The sequence below is a fragment of the Cyprinus carpio genome, chromosome A25 (genome assembly GCF_018340385.1).
Source record: "Cyprinus carpio isolate SPL01 chromosome A25, ASM1834038v1, whole genome shotgun sequence".
In the NCBI taxonomy this organism is placed as follows: Eukaryota; Metazoa; Chordata; class Actinopteri; order Cypriniformes; family Cyprinidae; genus Cyprinus; species Cyprinus carpio.
In genome coordinates, this window is record NC_056596.1 from 15,744,703 (window position 1) to 15,761,002 (window position 16,300).

Sequence of the window (16,300 nt, forward strand, 5' to 3'; positions counted from 1 at the left end):
CATCTAAGACAAGTTTTCAAAAGCCATAAAAAGAATGAAAGGAAAGAGTAAAGATATATTGTATCAAGTACCAAGTATCAAATACATGTTTCAAATAAATGTTACACCATACTGCTGCTGTTGTTCAGCGAATTTATAGGGTATACAGTAAATGAAAACGCTAATAAAATATAGTAACAAACTGATTCCAATATTTTTTTTCCCACATCATGCTACAGTTTTCAGACTATGAGCCATTCGCACTTCCCATAAAGGACTGATTATGGTTCTTTTGTATTGCAAACATGATACTTGACTCTGAACTGCTGCTAATCATTATTCTTTTGTCTATTATATTCTGACCGTTGGGGCCCGTCTCACACCTAGATTGCCTACACTTCTTCATTTCATCGTTGTTTTGTTTAGGGGATACATGCATGTCGTGACATGTTTATATTAATCTACACCCTGCCTCCAGCAGCGCGGGGTTGTTGGAAAGTTCGTTAACAGTATACCGTCGCTCAGCCTCTTTAAACTTCTTTTTGCCCCGAAACGAAAACAAACTTTGTTTGAAGTATATCGGGGCCTTAACAGCCAACCACAGTGATATTTGAGACTTTGGAAACACCCACTTTGATGGCAAAAATCTCAGTAATTGACAAAGTTACAGAGCCTAACAAACTTAGATTTAACATAAATGGCCACCCCACCTCCTTTACCCACCCAATCAGTTCTGTACACTTTATAGCCCTCAATAAAAATTAAATCATCAGTTATTGGTTTCTTAAGCCAGGTTTCAGAAAGAACAATTATGTCAGTGTTTTGTCGTATTTACCTAAATCTTAATCATATCCAGTTTAGGAACCAAACTTCTAACATTTAAATGCATAAACCCAAGGCCTGTTCTAATTTTAAAATCTGAGGGAGTGGGTAAACAGTGCATAGATGTAGTAGGCCCAGGATTAGGCTGAACATTTCCAGATAACATCAATAAGAGCATTATCATACCAAAGAGTATGATGCCAAAGAGCTCGATTTTGGTCTCATCTGGCCATAACACTTTCATCCAGTTCTCCTCTGAATCATTCAGATGTTCACTGGCAAACTTCAGACAGGCCTGTACATGTGCTTTCTTGAGCAGGGTGACCTTGCGGGCGCTGCAGTATTTCAGTCCCTCACGGCGCAGTGTTTTACCAATTGTTTTCTTGGTGACTATGGTCCCAGCTGCCTTGAGATCATTGACAAGATCCTCCCGTCTTGTTCTGGGCTGATTCCTCACTGTTCTCATGATCATTGAAACTCCATGAGGTGAGATCTTGCATGGAGCCCCAGACCGAGGGAGATTGACAGTTATTTTGTGTTTATTCCTTTTGCGAATAATCACACCAGCTGTTGTCACCTTTTCACCAGGCTGCTTGGAGATAGTCTTGTAGCCCATTCCAGCCTTGTGTAGGTCTACAATCTTGTCCCTGACATCCTTGGACAGCTCTTTGGTCTTGGCCATGATGGAGAGTTTGGAATCTGATTGATTGATTGCTTCTGTGGACAGGTGTCTTTTATATAGTTAAAAAGTTGAGATTAGGAGCACTCCCTTTAAGAGAGTGTTCCTAGTCTCAGCTTTTTATCTGTATAAAAGACACCTGGGAGCCAGAAATCTTGCTGATTGATAGGGGATCAAATAATTATTGCTATTAATTTATAACTTTTTTTTTAAATGCATTTTTCTGGATTTTGTTGTTGTTCTGTCTCTCACTGTTAAAATTAACCTACCATTTAAAATGATAGACTGATAATTTCTTTGTCAGTGGGCAAACATGCAAAATCAGCAGGGGATCAAATAATTTTTTTTCCTCGCTGTATTGCTGGTTGAGTTATTAATTGTTGAACAAACACATTAATAGTTTTTACTTTGTAGCAGTATGTTTTATTAAAATTTCTTTAGGCAAAATAAAAACAAGTCGTTTTCATTAACTGTATATCTGCAATTTGTACCTCCTTTAGTTGCTCCAAACATATTTGAAAAAAAGTTTACTAAACACATCATTTCTAAATAAAATTCAAAATAAGTTTTGTATTACTATGCATTACAGTATTGAGAATTGGGTGAGCAATTGTTAATTATTATTGCAATAATCTTTTAACTAAATACTTCTAACCACCTTTTTTTTTTGCTCCTACCGGTACAAACAAGAAATGAAACCACTTAAACCAGCGAGTGAAGAGGCCAGATTACAAAGTGGCATATGTTCAACTGGTGCGTGTTATCCTGTTGCGACATGTATTGTTAAAGTCCCCGTCTGTACTTGTGGTCTCTTCTGGCCATCTTAAATTTCAGAAAGTGCCCCCATCATTAATACAGGACAATTCAAAGAGAAGGGCGTAGGGGTGTGACGAGACACTTATCCCACGAGACGAAATGAGACACGAGACTGGGTTCACAAGAATGAGACGAGACGAGATTTTTAAACTTTAAATAAATCCTCAATGATGAAATATATAGGGAAAATTTGTCTTTTATTTAACTAAAAAACACAAAATGCAAAAAATTTCGGTGCATTTTGAAATCAAATTGTATTTTATGAAATTAAGCATCTATTTTAATAAATTTTATGCAGGTATAAACAACATGTAAACACTGCAAAAGGTTTTGCCACAAACTCAACTGACAGGCAAGTAATTGCACAAAATTATATAGTATACATAAAAATAAGTAATAAACAACACAAATAATATCCCTTTAAAGTAGCAGTCAGTCAAGTTGATTATTTAGTAAACTGATTTCCACTTTAATAAAAAAGTTTTTTTTTTCCATTTAGTTTTTCTCAACTCCTTTTTAATAGTATATACATTTTCACATCAATTTATTAAAAGTTTAACAAAAAATACATGTTTGGGGCCCTATGAATTGTTTTATTTTTTTTCACCATATTATTTATATTTTTTTATTGTTACCAAATTCTGTGTTTTAACTATTTGAATGCATAACACAACTTAATTTATTCATTTTATTTTTTCTTAAAGTAGCCTTGAGAATTTTTTCCCCTCAGAAATTCTGTGTTGTGTATTTACATTTTTCTGGTTATCAAATGAAGGCATAAAACATTAATTTTATCATTTAATTATTGAAATTTAAGCAAACTTTATCTTTTGGCAAACAAAGGGGATTTACAATTAAAATTAAATCATGGGAGAAATGTTGTGTGATTATTCCTTTAAAATAATGTTTGTTTCATTTTAGTAGTATTAATAGTAGTAGGCTGTGTACATTCTATTGTCGTTATTTCAAACCGGACTTTTATTTTGACGGGTTGCTGTGAATATCCTTACAGTTCTGTGATATAACGCTAGTTTTACTCAAATCAAACGGTAAAATGCTCATGAAGTGACTCTCAGAGCAGTTCTAGAGATGTTGTTTATGTGTTTATTTTCCTTATTTAGTGAGACGGTTGACGCTGAAATCACCGCGAGCGTCACGTGCGCTTCAGTGTGTGTGTGTAAACCACGCGCCTGCACAATACATTAACAGAAACAGGCAGAACATACAGGATTCATATTTAAATCGACTTTTGTGGCTTTATATTTACAGATACTAGTCCATGTCGTGATTTGATTTAAGTGTAATGACCTACTTTTGGTTAATTAATTCAAAATTTGAGAAATTCCGTGACATTCCACGTTAAACTGTGAATTCTGTTTTTATGACACGATAAAGATTTAACTGCGTAATTTTGCCACTTATCATGCGGCCACTTGCCTTTTGTGAACATAATATCTTACATATCTTACATTACATACCACTGGTGAAAGGGCCAGTGTAATGCAAATGTATCTGAAAGGTCTGCACGAGGATATCGTCACCTTCTCGCGAGACCAGTCAGATCTCTCAAGACACAATGGATCTCGCGATATCTCGTGCCACAAGATCTCGTCACACCCCTAGAAGGGCATCAACTGTAAAATAACCTTTCAATACTTTATTGATTATGGGTACTTGTGTCAGATGCATTTTTTTAGTTGAAGTTATTAAACAAAACAAGACTCCCTTGAGAAATTGGATGTTTGAGCCCCTCATTTTTATTTATTCTTTTTTTGAGGGCCCTTCACAGCTCATGTTCCCTTGAAAAATCCTAAGGTACAGGTACTCTTTGATGCAAAACCATCACCTTATTGTGTTCGACTCCCTGAGTCTGCACTGCTTGTTTAGTTTCTGTTTCTCCCACATATTCGCCCTTGCCCTCCTGAAAAAGGCGGCAGTTTAGTTTCTGTCTTTGGCCAAGAAGGCAAGAGGTCGTCTTTGGTTACATGGCAGACTTTGTGCAGGAATTATAGTACAAAGTTCCCAGAGAGCTATGGTTATTATCTTTGGTGGATGCAAGAGCTGTTTCTTGGGGCATCAGAACGTTAGCGTTGATCGTGATCCAGTGTTGAACCGCACTGCTGGTTTCACACCTGCTTTTGGGCAGAGCCCTGGGCTGTTGATACGGACCGTGTTTGAAGTATGCCGTTGTGAAAATACCTTAATCTGATCTCCTTTGATTCATTTGGGAAAGCTGCTTTTGTTTCTTTACGGTTTTTAGTTTTCAAGAGAAGCATTAGATTGTTTGCTCTCTTTTTTCTTTCAGCCATCAATCAAGGCAGGGATAAATAATTAAAGTTGTCAAAACAGAGCAGCTTGTAATGGGATACACAATAAAAAAAACACAAATTAATATTTAAAGGTGAACTTCCTCTTGACAAGAGTTGAATGACTTCCTGTGTGGCTTTGCGCCATCAATTGAACCTTCTCATAAATCCAGTTAGGGACTTGTATCTAGAGAATTACTGCATCCTGTTCTGAACATTTGTCTTCTTTCAGATGCAGTGCCATATTTGCTTGAACATTTGAGGAGAGAACTACTTCCTTGTTGTTCAAACTTTAAAAAAGTCCTGCTTATTTATATGAATAACATGCAAGCTAAAAAATCTCAGACTGCAGCGAAAAACACTGATATGAAACCAAATTTCCGGCCACTTTCTTCTCCTTCAGCAGGTCTGCAAAGAGAAAAAACACTGCCCAAGAAAAGCCCTCCTTTCTTTTCAGTGGTGGGTAAAAACAAGATTGTTCCTAATTGACACCACATGTGGGGGAGTGTTCTGTGGTTGGATACCCTCAACAGTTCCCACCGCCGGCCCTTCCCCCCAACGCACTACATCAGCTAATATTCCAGAGGCAATACGGTGAGGAACACTCTCTACAACACCCCCAAACCCCCCAGATTTTACAAACTCCAGGTTCGTTGAAAAAGCCATGTGTTAGTACGGTTCCTTGAAGGCCATTCTCTCATCAGACCTCCTCACGGTGGGGAGGAGTCCGGCAGGAGAGAGAGTTCATCAAGGAGTAGGAGGGGGTTACGGATGGAGTCGACACATGAAGCGAGGTGAGCGAGGGCACCATGGAGCCTTGCCAGAACAGGGAGGTCCAGACAGGGGTCAGGGAAATCTTAAGCAACATAAAATCTTGAGAAAATATCAAGGCTTTACGTACGACCGCTTTGTATGTAATGCTCTAGTTAATTGCAATGATATCCTGTGCTTCCCTTGACAAGGCCGTGACCTAATTCGGTCCTGGTATAAAGGTTCTGTTTGTTGATGTTGCGTCTATAGTTTCCTGGGCTGGTTGACATAATGCACATATCACATTTTATTGTATAGACCTTCTCTATCAGAATCACTTACCCCCTACACTGAATTTCACTGATCTGTACTTTTGGATAATTTGCCAGCATTTCGCTTACCTTTATACTGCCCCACAAAGCCAAGATTTTGCAGGAACACTCAAGTTTGCCCACTTGTCGACAACAACTGTTTATTTTTGTCCCCCCAGCTTTTTCCACAAGGGTCTTGTGGCAAGCATCAGTATTTGGAAAGACAAGGCAACTGTTGTTGGTACTAATGGATGTTTGTTGTTTTCTGAGAGCTTGTTGCTGAGTCGTTGTTTTTTGGGGCCGTGTTTCGGTCTGGATCAGCTGGTAGCCAGGCTACCTTTCAGATCGGATCACAATGTTCCACCTGAACTTGTGAGTACACTCTGCTCAATTACCACTGAACAAAACCGAGTGAAACTCAACCTTGCTAAGGCATACTATTATTTTTCTTTTCAAATGGTTTCCTTCCTGTTACACACATCTCCCCCACCGAATGCCCTGCACAAATTAACACCCTTGCAATTTTTGTTATTTTAAGTTGATGGCTTGTGAAAGTTCACATTGTGATCTTATCAACACTAGATGGCAACATTTGGCTTCAGTGGTATTGAATGAATGTAGGGCCCTACAACATTGCTGTAATGTTTTGCAGCTCAGAGTAATAAAAAAAAAGGTACTGAAAGAAGAAAACTGGCATGTCTATTAGTAATTCACATTGCATGCCTTCGAACATGTTTTGAAATATAAATTTTACAAGCAATGAGAGAGTCAAGTTTATAACTGTAGAATAGAAAAGGTATGAGAAATTTGTTGTTTAGAAAAGTTACTATGTTATCATTGTACTGTAGAACAGAAAAGTTACAGGGTAAGTTTGTCTTTTAGAAGCGGTATGAGGTAAGTTTATCATCGTCCGGTAGAATAGCAAAGTTACAAGGTAAGTTTGTCTTGTAGAAAAGGTACAAGGTAAGTTTATCATTGTACTGTAGAACAGATAAGGTACAAATTAAAGGGTTAGTTCACCCAAAAATGAAAGTTAGCCCATAAATTACTCACCCTCAAGTCATCCTAGGTGTATGACTTTCTTCTTTCAGATTAATCCAGTCGGAGTTATATTAAGTTATCTTTGATCTGTCAAGCTGTTTAATGGCACTCAGCGGGTGTTGCAGTGCATCAGTCCTAAAGAAGTAAAATAAAAAGCACCCATCCTTAATTAAAAGTGTCTCACATGGCTCCAGGGGGTGAACAAAGTCCTCCTTTAATGAATTGATGCGTTTTTGTATGAAAAATAACCATATTTAAAATGCAATAATCAATTTAATCTAGCTTGTGCTCACTGTTGTACAAGGAAGCAGCTCCAGGCGAATGACGCATGGAGGTCAGCTTTGAGCATGCGCCGCTCAGAAGTGACGAACAGTGAAGCACAGGGGAGAGATCAAAACAAAACAACGGTCACTAATAAGAAGTGCAAAACAAGGATTTGTAAAGAAGAATGTTGGAGGATTTCGATATAAGCCAAGAAGAGACTGGTTTTTCATTTGCTAAAATAATGAAACTTTGCTTCCTTTGCTCCTGTTAACAAATGTTGGTTTTCATGAGACTCACTGGCGCATGCGCTACGTCAACCTCATACGTCATCCTCCCGGAGCTGCTTCCATGTATAACTGTTGGCGCAAGCTACATTAAAGTGATTATTACGTTTTGAATATGAATTTTTTTTTCTACAAACACGCATAGATTCGCTACAGGAGACCTTTGTTCACCCCCAAACTCCCCCACACCCCACCCCCCCACCCCCGGAGTCGTGTGTGACACTTTTTTTTATGGCTGAGTGATTTTTATTTTACTTCTTTTGGACTGATGCACTGCAACACCCGCTGAGTGCCATTAAACGGATTGAAAGATCAAAGATGATTTTTAATATAACTCCGACTGGATTAATCTGAAAGAAGAAAGTCATATACACCTAGGATGACTTGAGGGTGAGTAATTTATGGGCTAATTTTCATTTTTGGGTGAACTAACCCTGTAAGTTTGTAATTTAGACAAAGTATGAGGCACATTTTTCATTGTACTGTAGAACTCAAAAGGTTAACCGGCATAAGTTATGTTTGTAATTTTTCAATAAAAAGCTACTTGTTAGGTTTGTTATAACAAAGGCACAGTGTAAGTTTAACATTAAAAAAGGTATGATTTATACATTTGTCATTGTAGATTAAAATGTGCAAGATAAATTTGTCATCGTAGAATAGAAAAGATAAGATGTTTGATGGGTTTTTTTTTTCAATGGTGGAAAAGGTACAAAATGTTGACACCATTTTTCAGACTTGGTTGTGCATGTGGGGGGCATTTTTAGGCAGAATTATTTATCTAACTACAATTTTCAATTGCAAATGTACAGTATTTCATCCACCTCAAAGATTTTTGTAAGACTGTGTTCGGATGAAAGAAGCTCAGCATGAATAATGGAAAGGCCAGTGGGATCTCTGGCATCCTGTTTGAAGCTAGCACACACACACACTCAGCTCCCCAGTGTACGTCCACTATGAGACAGCCTCTGTGAGTGCCAGCAGATGCAAGCAAAGAAGATGATATTGAAACCCTTCCTCCAACTCCAATCCACGTCCTTTATGAGCCGTGTTCTGTGTATTTCTTGCATTTCCCTGAAGTCACTCTCAATTAGTATTACTTCAAACACCCATTGTCATGAAACACTTTTGTACCTGATCTTTTTCCACCTCATTACTGTTTTTATCAGTCTCTCAATGTCCAGGCACCACCCAGCTTTATTTTGGTATCATTTTCAAAAGAAATTACTCCGATACTAGTAATGCTTTTCCTGTTATGGTACCACCTTCTCAGTTTTCCTGCTTCTATCTCTGTCTCTCACATGCGAAAGTAGAGGTTATCTTTGATTGCTGTTGACCGTGTCCAATATCCTAGGGAACCAAAGAATAACCAGGACTTGGGCAAGTCTGAACAAGTCGACTGGTCACAAATGTCATCACTGCAAACATGGAACGAGTGACTCAGTGGCTTAAAATGACATGAGGGCTGATACTGCTCTGAATGGAGACTTTGCCACCCCTTCTTTTAGATTGACCACTTGGCTTGACCGTAATGATTTAACAAGCCAGACTGTGTGCCAGCCGATTGTCTACACCAGTGTATATGAGAAACAGTTCCCCAGTTGCAGTGGAAACCTGCTTCTGTTTTACAGTAATGGTTACAAAAACGTCTGGCTTATGGCTGTCCTCATTGAGGAAATATAATATGTTTTGTTTAATTTTTCCCTCCGCACACTTTTCCCTGGCGTTGAGGATTCATTAGAGTGGTTTTGGGAACAAAGGCTCTGGACCCCCACACATGTTTGGCAAGGCAGTTCTGACTTGGCATGGGGAACGCATTGCATGAATCATGTTCTCTACTGCTGTAGCCAGTCAGGTTTTGATAGCTGGGCCACTATACCCATGCCTGAAGGAAGTGTTTATGCACAAATGCTGGTCCTCTGCTGGGAGGCAGTCAAGGCGTCAGAGTGAAGCAGAGCAGAGCAGACAGACAGACTGGCATGAGCCCAGATAGGCCTCAGATGGGCCAAATCCTTCGTTCTCTCTGAAACGCTTTATATCAGCACCTTTGGTCTGTGCTGTTTTTCACAGAGGGAGCAACAAATTCAGACACAAAGACTGACCAGTGCTTGCCTCATTCATCCCATTCCATTCCAGTAGTAGTACTTGTCTTTGGTTTCCGAGACAATGAATTGCTGTCATTCTATCATGAGTTAACTTTTTCACGCACTTTTGTTATTTACAAATTTGGCAGATGGGTTTTATCCAAAGCCAGTTGCATTTAAAGTAAACATTATTTTATTTTATTTTATTATTTTTATTTATTTATTTTGGTATTTTGTTATTTTTTTTAATATTATATATATATTATTATTATTATTATTTTTTTTTTTTTTTTTTTTTCAGTTCACGGGTTCCCTGGGAATCAAACCCATGATTTTTGTTGTTTCTTGAGATTAAATATGAAATGCTACCATAATCCCAAAATATGAAACACTACAATAGTCCCAAATAGTCCCATTGTCTATATTGTTTTTTACAAATTTTTGGATTGTACATAGGCTGCATTCCACTTAAACACAATTATACTTTTACGTAAACAAACCCATCCACATAGCATTTTGTTGGTCACTGTGGTTTAAAGGTCACACCAAATTTGCAAGTTTATTGAGATGGAGTAGAGGTCATGCACACATTGGGAACATCCGACTCCTCCCTTGTGGTCAAGTCTGGGAGTTTTCCATTTGTTTGTCCCAACCTGAGTCTTCGCTACTGAGACTAGCTTTGGAATTTCTGCCTAGGCATAGAAACAATTCTGAATTGCCACTTTGATTTGCAAGAACCATTAAAGCTATAAATCATCTGTTTATCAGGAGCGTGTCCCCACTATCCCAGCATCGTTGTGACTTTTGGCTCGATTCAGGCTCAATTTTTGGTATGGTATGTGTCAAGACCAAGAGATATGAGGTATCATAGGGCAGCCAAATATCTGTTCTTAGTGAGTATCGGTTGTCAGCTAAGACTGTGGACTCAGAGGAAGTAGCAGTGTGGCCCACCCAGTGAGACTGGCAGAGGGAGCTGTTTACAAGCATTTCCCTGCATTTCCTGCTCCCCGTCTGGTAATGAACTAGTTAATAGACTTCCAACATTATGTGAACATTTCCTCGTCAATTATACATCCGGAAAAATGCAGTCACATACAAAGAATGTTTTAGATTCATACATTTTGTTTGGCTTTAACTCCTTGGTGCAAAATAAATCAAAATTGTTATATTTCCATTCTTGCACCAGTGATTGGCCAAGGAGAAATAGAGATAAACATGAAAAGAAAAATTAATGTCTCTGAGGGGACATCGGCATGCCCCCAGGTCTTGATCCCACTCCCATGGGAGGATTTTGCCAGTGTATTTAAATATTACAACCTTTACATTGATACTCCCAAACCAGTTCATTCTGTTTTCTTCTGGTACTTGCATTTTTTTCTCAGAAGATAACTTAATTATATTTTCCCCTCATCTATGGGATTATAAAGAGCATTGGACACATTTTATAAAGTTTGCATGTAAATTGGAGTTTCTGCTTCTGTCTAATAGTTCAGCCATCATTGTCATAGTGCAAACAGTGGAGATAAGGCAGCGACTAAAGAGGAGAGGGTGGTACTTTATGTACGGAAACCCCATCTACTGCTAAACCTTTCAGACTGGCCCAAGTCATGCCAGCTGTTCCCGTTTGACTGATCTTGAAAGTGATTCTGGGATGTGAGTCACTAGAGGTCACCAAGAGTGCTAGTGTTAGGGCGGTTACTGATTTGGGGTGACTGCAGACTCTATTCGTTAAAACTAACTCTAAGAATCTTTAATGGTGGGCTAGTAATTGCTATATAAATTAGACTAAACAGATGAAAGGTATAGTCTATAATTTCTGTGACACTAGCACCACCAAATGGAATTGCTGTATTCAAAGAGATTTTCTGAACACTTACACTTCCCTGTCCACCTTTGGTCAGTACATTGTGAGTGGTTCTTGCCGTATAAAATTTTCCAGCACAATGCTGACTAACAAACTATGACAGCCTTCTAGATATTTCCTAATAGGTGTCCTGAGTGGTTCCTAATGTCAAGATGACAGGATGATTGCTTGGATATTGCTTGATAGTTGCTAATTGCTGGGCATTACTAAGTGGTTGCTTACAGGCCCAAGCCCACCGCCAAGTTTATATGATATTTTGGTTGCTAGATACAGTGGGTAAAGAATCACCCCCTTTAATATTTTGTTGCTTTGCAGCCTGAAATGAAGACGGACATAGTTTTTGTTTTATCCAGCTGTATTTACTCAGTGCAACTTACAACATCCAAGTGAAAGATATAACACCAACATGTCAGAAAAACATAAATAAACAGAATCACTGAGTTGAAAAAAGGACACCCCCCTAAAAATGACTTGTAAACTCAATCAGGTGTAGCTAATCACCTTCGCAATGGAACACAAAACCATTTGACTTTCAACTGTTATCAGCTGTGGTCATTTTGATCAGCTAAGCATGAAAAGAGCTTTTCTGGAGCATTTCAGTCCTTGGTAGTGCAACTGAAGCAAACAATCAACTGTGGACTGGCACAAGTCAGGAGATGGCTACATAAAATTTCATAAGGCTATTATTAAGAAGTGGAAGGTATTTGGTAAAACACAGACCCTCCCTAGATCAGGACGTTGCTCCAAACTGGATGAAAGAGCCAGAAGGAAGTGTTCCTGTGGCTCACTGGTAGAGAATTGTGTTAGAAGCGCAAAAGGTTGTGGGTTCGATTCCCAGGGAACACGTTAGGTAGAAAATGTTAGCCTGAATGCACTGTAAGTCGCTTTGGATAAAAGCGTCTACTAAATCCATAAATGTAAATGTAAGGAAACTGCTCAGAGAGGCGACCAAGAGGCCTACAGCAACTCTGAAGCAGCTGCAGGAATTTATGACAAAGAGTGGTCATTGTGTGCATGTGACAACATCACAAATTCTCCACAAATGTGGCTTGTATGGGAGGGTTGCAAGAAAAAAGCCACTCAAGAAAGGTCACAGGCAGTCACAACTGAGCTTTGCCAAAACGCACCTTGAGTATTCTGAGGCAGAAGAGACTAAAATTGAACTCCAAACGATATATGTCTAGCGCAAATACAATACAGCTCACCATCCAAATAACCACATTCCTCCAGTAAAGCATGGAGGTGGTAATATCCTGTTCTGGGGTGTTTCTCTGCAGCAGGGACTGGAACACTTGTCAGGATAGAAGGAAAAATGGATGGGGAAAAATACCGCCAAATTGTTGAGGAAAATCTGCTGCCCTCTGCACAAAAGTTGACAATGGGAAGAGGGTTTACCTTCCAAAATGACCCAAAACACACAGCAAAACTGAGCACACAGTGATTAAAGGAGAAAAGGTGAATGTTCTTGCATGGCCTCGTCAGAGCCCAGACTTAAACCCCACTGAAAATCTGTGGAATGACTTTGGAAATACCCATACAAGAGTACCCATTCAAATGTCTTCACATCAAGGACCAGATCATGGAACAATGCAAACAAAAGCTCACCGCGATTGACTGAACGGAACATCCTCCAAAAAAAAGATATTTATGAATTGTAACCTGTCAGGAAGGTCTCAAAAATACTGCACACAAATTTAAAACAGTCCACAACGTGTGACGATTCAATGATCCATAAATGCATGTAACATCATTCATAAATGTGTGATGGAAATTAATTCAAGAACTTGATATATACAAATTTGTGTAAACATTTTTAATTTATTAAGGAAAGTGCATTTGTGTGAGCATTTGGGGAAATATTGATCTTTTTACTTGTGCATTTATGAATTGTGTTTTGAATTTAAAAAACGGATTTTGTAAATATAAATTGTGCTGTGCATTTATGAATTTTGTTTTGTAAATTTATTATTTTTGAGGCTGATCTGGCTCCATAACAAAAAGGCACTTGTTTAAGGTACATTAATGTTTTGGTGGACACTCATGTGGTGACTTGTTTTTGTTATTCAGCCCCCTCTCTGTCAGGGCTAAAATGTCCAAACTTTTCTACTTCACTCTTGGATTGTCATGCGAACGAATCCCCCTGGTGGTCTTTAGTCGTAGGGTTTTTTTTTTCAAGGAGAGTTTACTACAGGTGAAGGAACAGACATTTTTTGGCATCAATTTTAGTAATCTGTTACTAAGGTACTGTTTTTAAAAGGTTTGGTTCTTGTACTTTCACTTGGCTGGACTCTGTGTTTATAGTGTGAGGTTTCGCGTTGGAGTGCCACTGCCGAGCTGTTGATTTTAAGTGTTTTACTTTTTTCCCTCCTTTTTTATTCCACTATTCTTTTGGTAATTTTGCTCACTTAAAAGTTACTGTATTTGTTACAAAGAATAGGGCCAAAATAATACATCATCCCAGTAGGAGCATTTGTTTCAGAAAGGCACTGCTTTTCATTAGCTGTTAACTCACTGCAATCCCTCTTTCCTCCTGCTGTTGCCACACCTTGTTTTATCTTTGCAACAATATTGATGGTCTCTGGTATGCAGACAGACTAGGAACATTAGCACATTGTCTCTCTGTCGTCATGCACAAGGCCTGACGCCCCCCCCGCCCCCCTTCCTGTCTCTCTCTCTCTCAAAAAAAAAAAAATTACATCGTTTTAGAAGGACCAAGTTTTTTAGAGTCAGTGTTGGAGAGCATGAGCTCCAGAAAAGGGCACTGTGTGCTGTCCAGTGAATTGAAATGGATTAACAATTCCTGTCAGTAACATTAAGCGTTAAAGATTTTACAAGTGTTGATATTTACTACTTTTAATAGGAAGCATGAGGCATTCTTAAAAACTGCTGTTCCCCTTAAACTAAGTCACAGGTTTGGAATGACCAAAGGGTGACAGTATTCATGACAGACAGACAGACAATCATTGTTTAAACATTGAACAATTCCTGCGTTTCTTACAGGCTCAGCAGCAAACCTTCCAGTTCCCAGATATCTTTCCTGAGAAGGATAAGAAGCTCTGTTGAGGAGATGCAGGAGAAGTTCATGGAGGACGAGTGTCAGAGGCAGAAACCAGATCCCAGAAGAGGAGGAGTTACTGAATGGTTTGGCCTCTAGACAGACAAGTGTTGAATGAAGAATGACTTCAGAGAGGCAACAGCTGAATGAAGAATGTGGTGCATTGTAGATTATGTATTTGTGCAGGAAGAGTCATTTACAGTGATCTGACCAGTGTCCATAGAGGGCCGTTTGCAGTGATCTGATCTGACTCGATGGAAAGACAGACTGGCTGGGAGAAGGCTTGGAAATCCATTACTCCAATAGAATCTTGTGGTCTTCCAGAGAGCACTAATGTCTACACAGCATATGATCACTCCTAAGCTTCTGCCATGTCACGAAAGTTTTCAGGTTGTGTTCACCTCCCACAAGTCTCAGAAACTTGCTTAAACAAAAGTCTTCCTTGCAAAGTCCTTGAGCATACATGTTTTCTTTTCTTTAAAGTTCCTCCAAAATGTTTTTCCCCTTGCGGATCTTCAATATAATTCATGAAATACTTGCAGTAAATTGTCAATCTAATCAAGTGACTCTCCAGTTTTCACGCGAAATCATACTCTTTACGTTGTTCCTGAAAGCTTTTTTAAAAAAAAAAAAAAAAAAAAAAAAAAAACTGCATACTTCAATTCCAATAAAACAGTACAACATGACTTGTTTTTGTGTTTTCTTCAACTTTGTTGGCTCTAGAGTTAGCTGTTCTCCACAGATGTGTTGGATAACCTCTTGCCAGCTGTCATACCACAGAGGCTTACCTCACCCAGCCAACCTGGTGTTAGCCAGGGAGAATGTCAGTATTGATAACATTTGTTCATTGTTTTGTGCTTGTACTCAAGAACCCCCTGCATTGCAATTAAGCAATTTTATTTAAGACAAAAAAATGCTTTTTAAGGGGCCAGCTGGACAACAAAGAAAGAACCCTGGATTTTTGTCCAGTATCTTCATTGCTTGAATGAATGAGGAGAGCCTACGTTATATTCGGGAAGTCTTACTGTGGTTGCCAAGGTTGGCCTCCTTCATCCCAGCATCCCTCCCTGCAAGAACCCAATCAACTTCCCTTCTCTTGCCCAAACCTTATAAAACCTTGAAACACAATGCATTTAACTGAGCTTTACACACACACAGCTGGCACAGATTTCCTGATTTGTTAACTTAATGTACCCAACACACTGATATTGACCATAATGTTCTGGATTTGGGAAGCCTTGGATCCTTGATCTCAGACCAGCAATTATTGTTTTGTTTTAAAATGATGCTCCCCTACTGGTGATGAAAACAAAATGTGACCTCAGAATTAAGGAGGTAAGGGGAAAAAATAAAGAACTGAGGGATTATGGAAGATGCGTTATTATTGAAAACTAAATGTGCGAGTCATCTGAAGCACACGTTCTCTACTCTCATCTCATCTCCTTTCTAACCTTCTCCGTTCTTTAATGTCTTATGAAATTGACAGTGTGAGCCATGTGAGCGGTTTCTCCATGGAAAGCTAATGGAAGAGGGTTGAATATTTAACAGACTCTCTTTGCCTCTCATTCAGGCTCTTGTAAGAAAAGTGGGCATGACCCTATTTTTTTATGGCAAGTTTGGAACTGACATGACATCATCGTCTTAAGATAGAAGATGATGTAATTGAAACTCTGCATACTCCCATCACTAGCTGTACCATGAGATTGACACTCATCATTCCAATCATGCCTATATTAGATTGTTCCTGATGTTGGCAATTCACTTGTCCAGATACCCATGACCCATTTTAACCCTAACCCTAAATTGCACATTATAAAATTACACTACTAATGATATTACATAGCTGTTAAATCCACAAAATGTTGCACAGACATGCATAATCCCTCAGTGAATTCATCTGTTTGATAATACAGTTTTTCTTCCTCCTTAAAATTACGCAAACAGGCCATTTTTAAGCCAAATTTTTCACTTCACGTAAGTGCATACCTCCAAAGCGTCTACTGGTAGGGAGTATCTTTGTTAGCGTTCTCCAAATACGCACTACTCAG

The 16,300-nt window shown here is 38.8% G+C and overlaps 1 pseudogene; it reads left to right on the forward strand.

The window, feature by feature from the left end:
* The window catches only part of LOC109062783, a 31,397-nt pseudogene extending 16,459 nt beyond the window's left edge, over nt 1–14,938 (forward strand).
* The last annotated feature ends 1,362 nt before the right edge of the window (nt 14,939–16,300 follow it).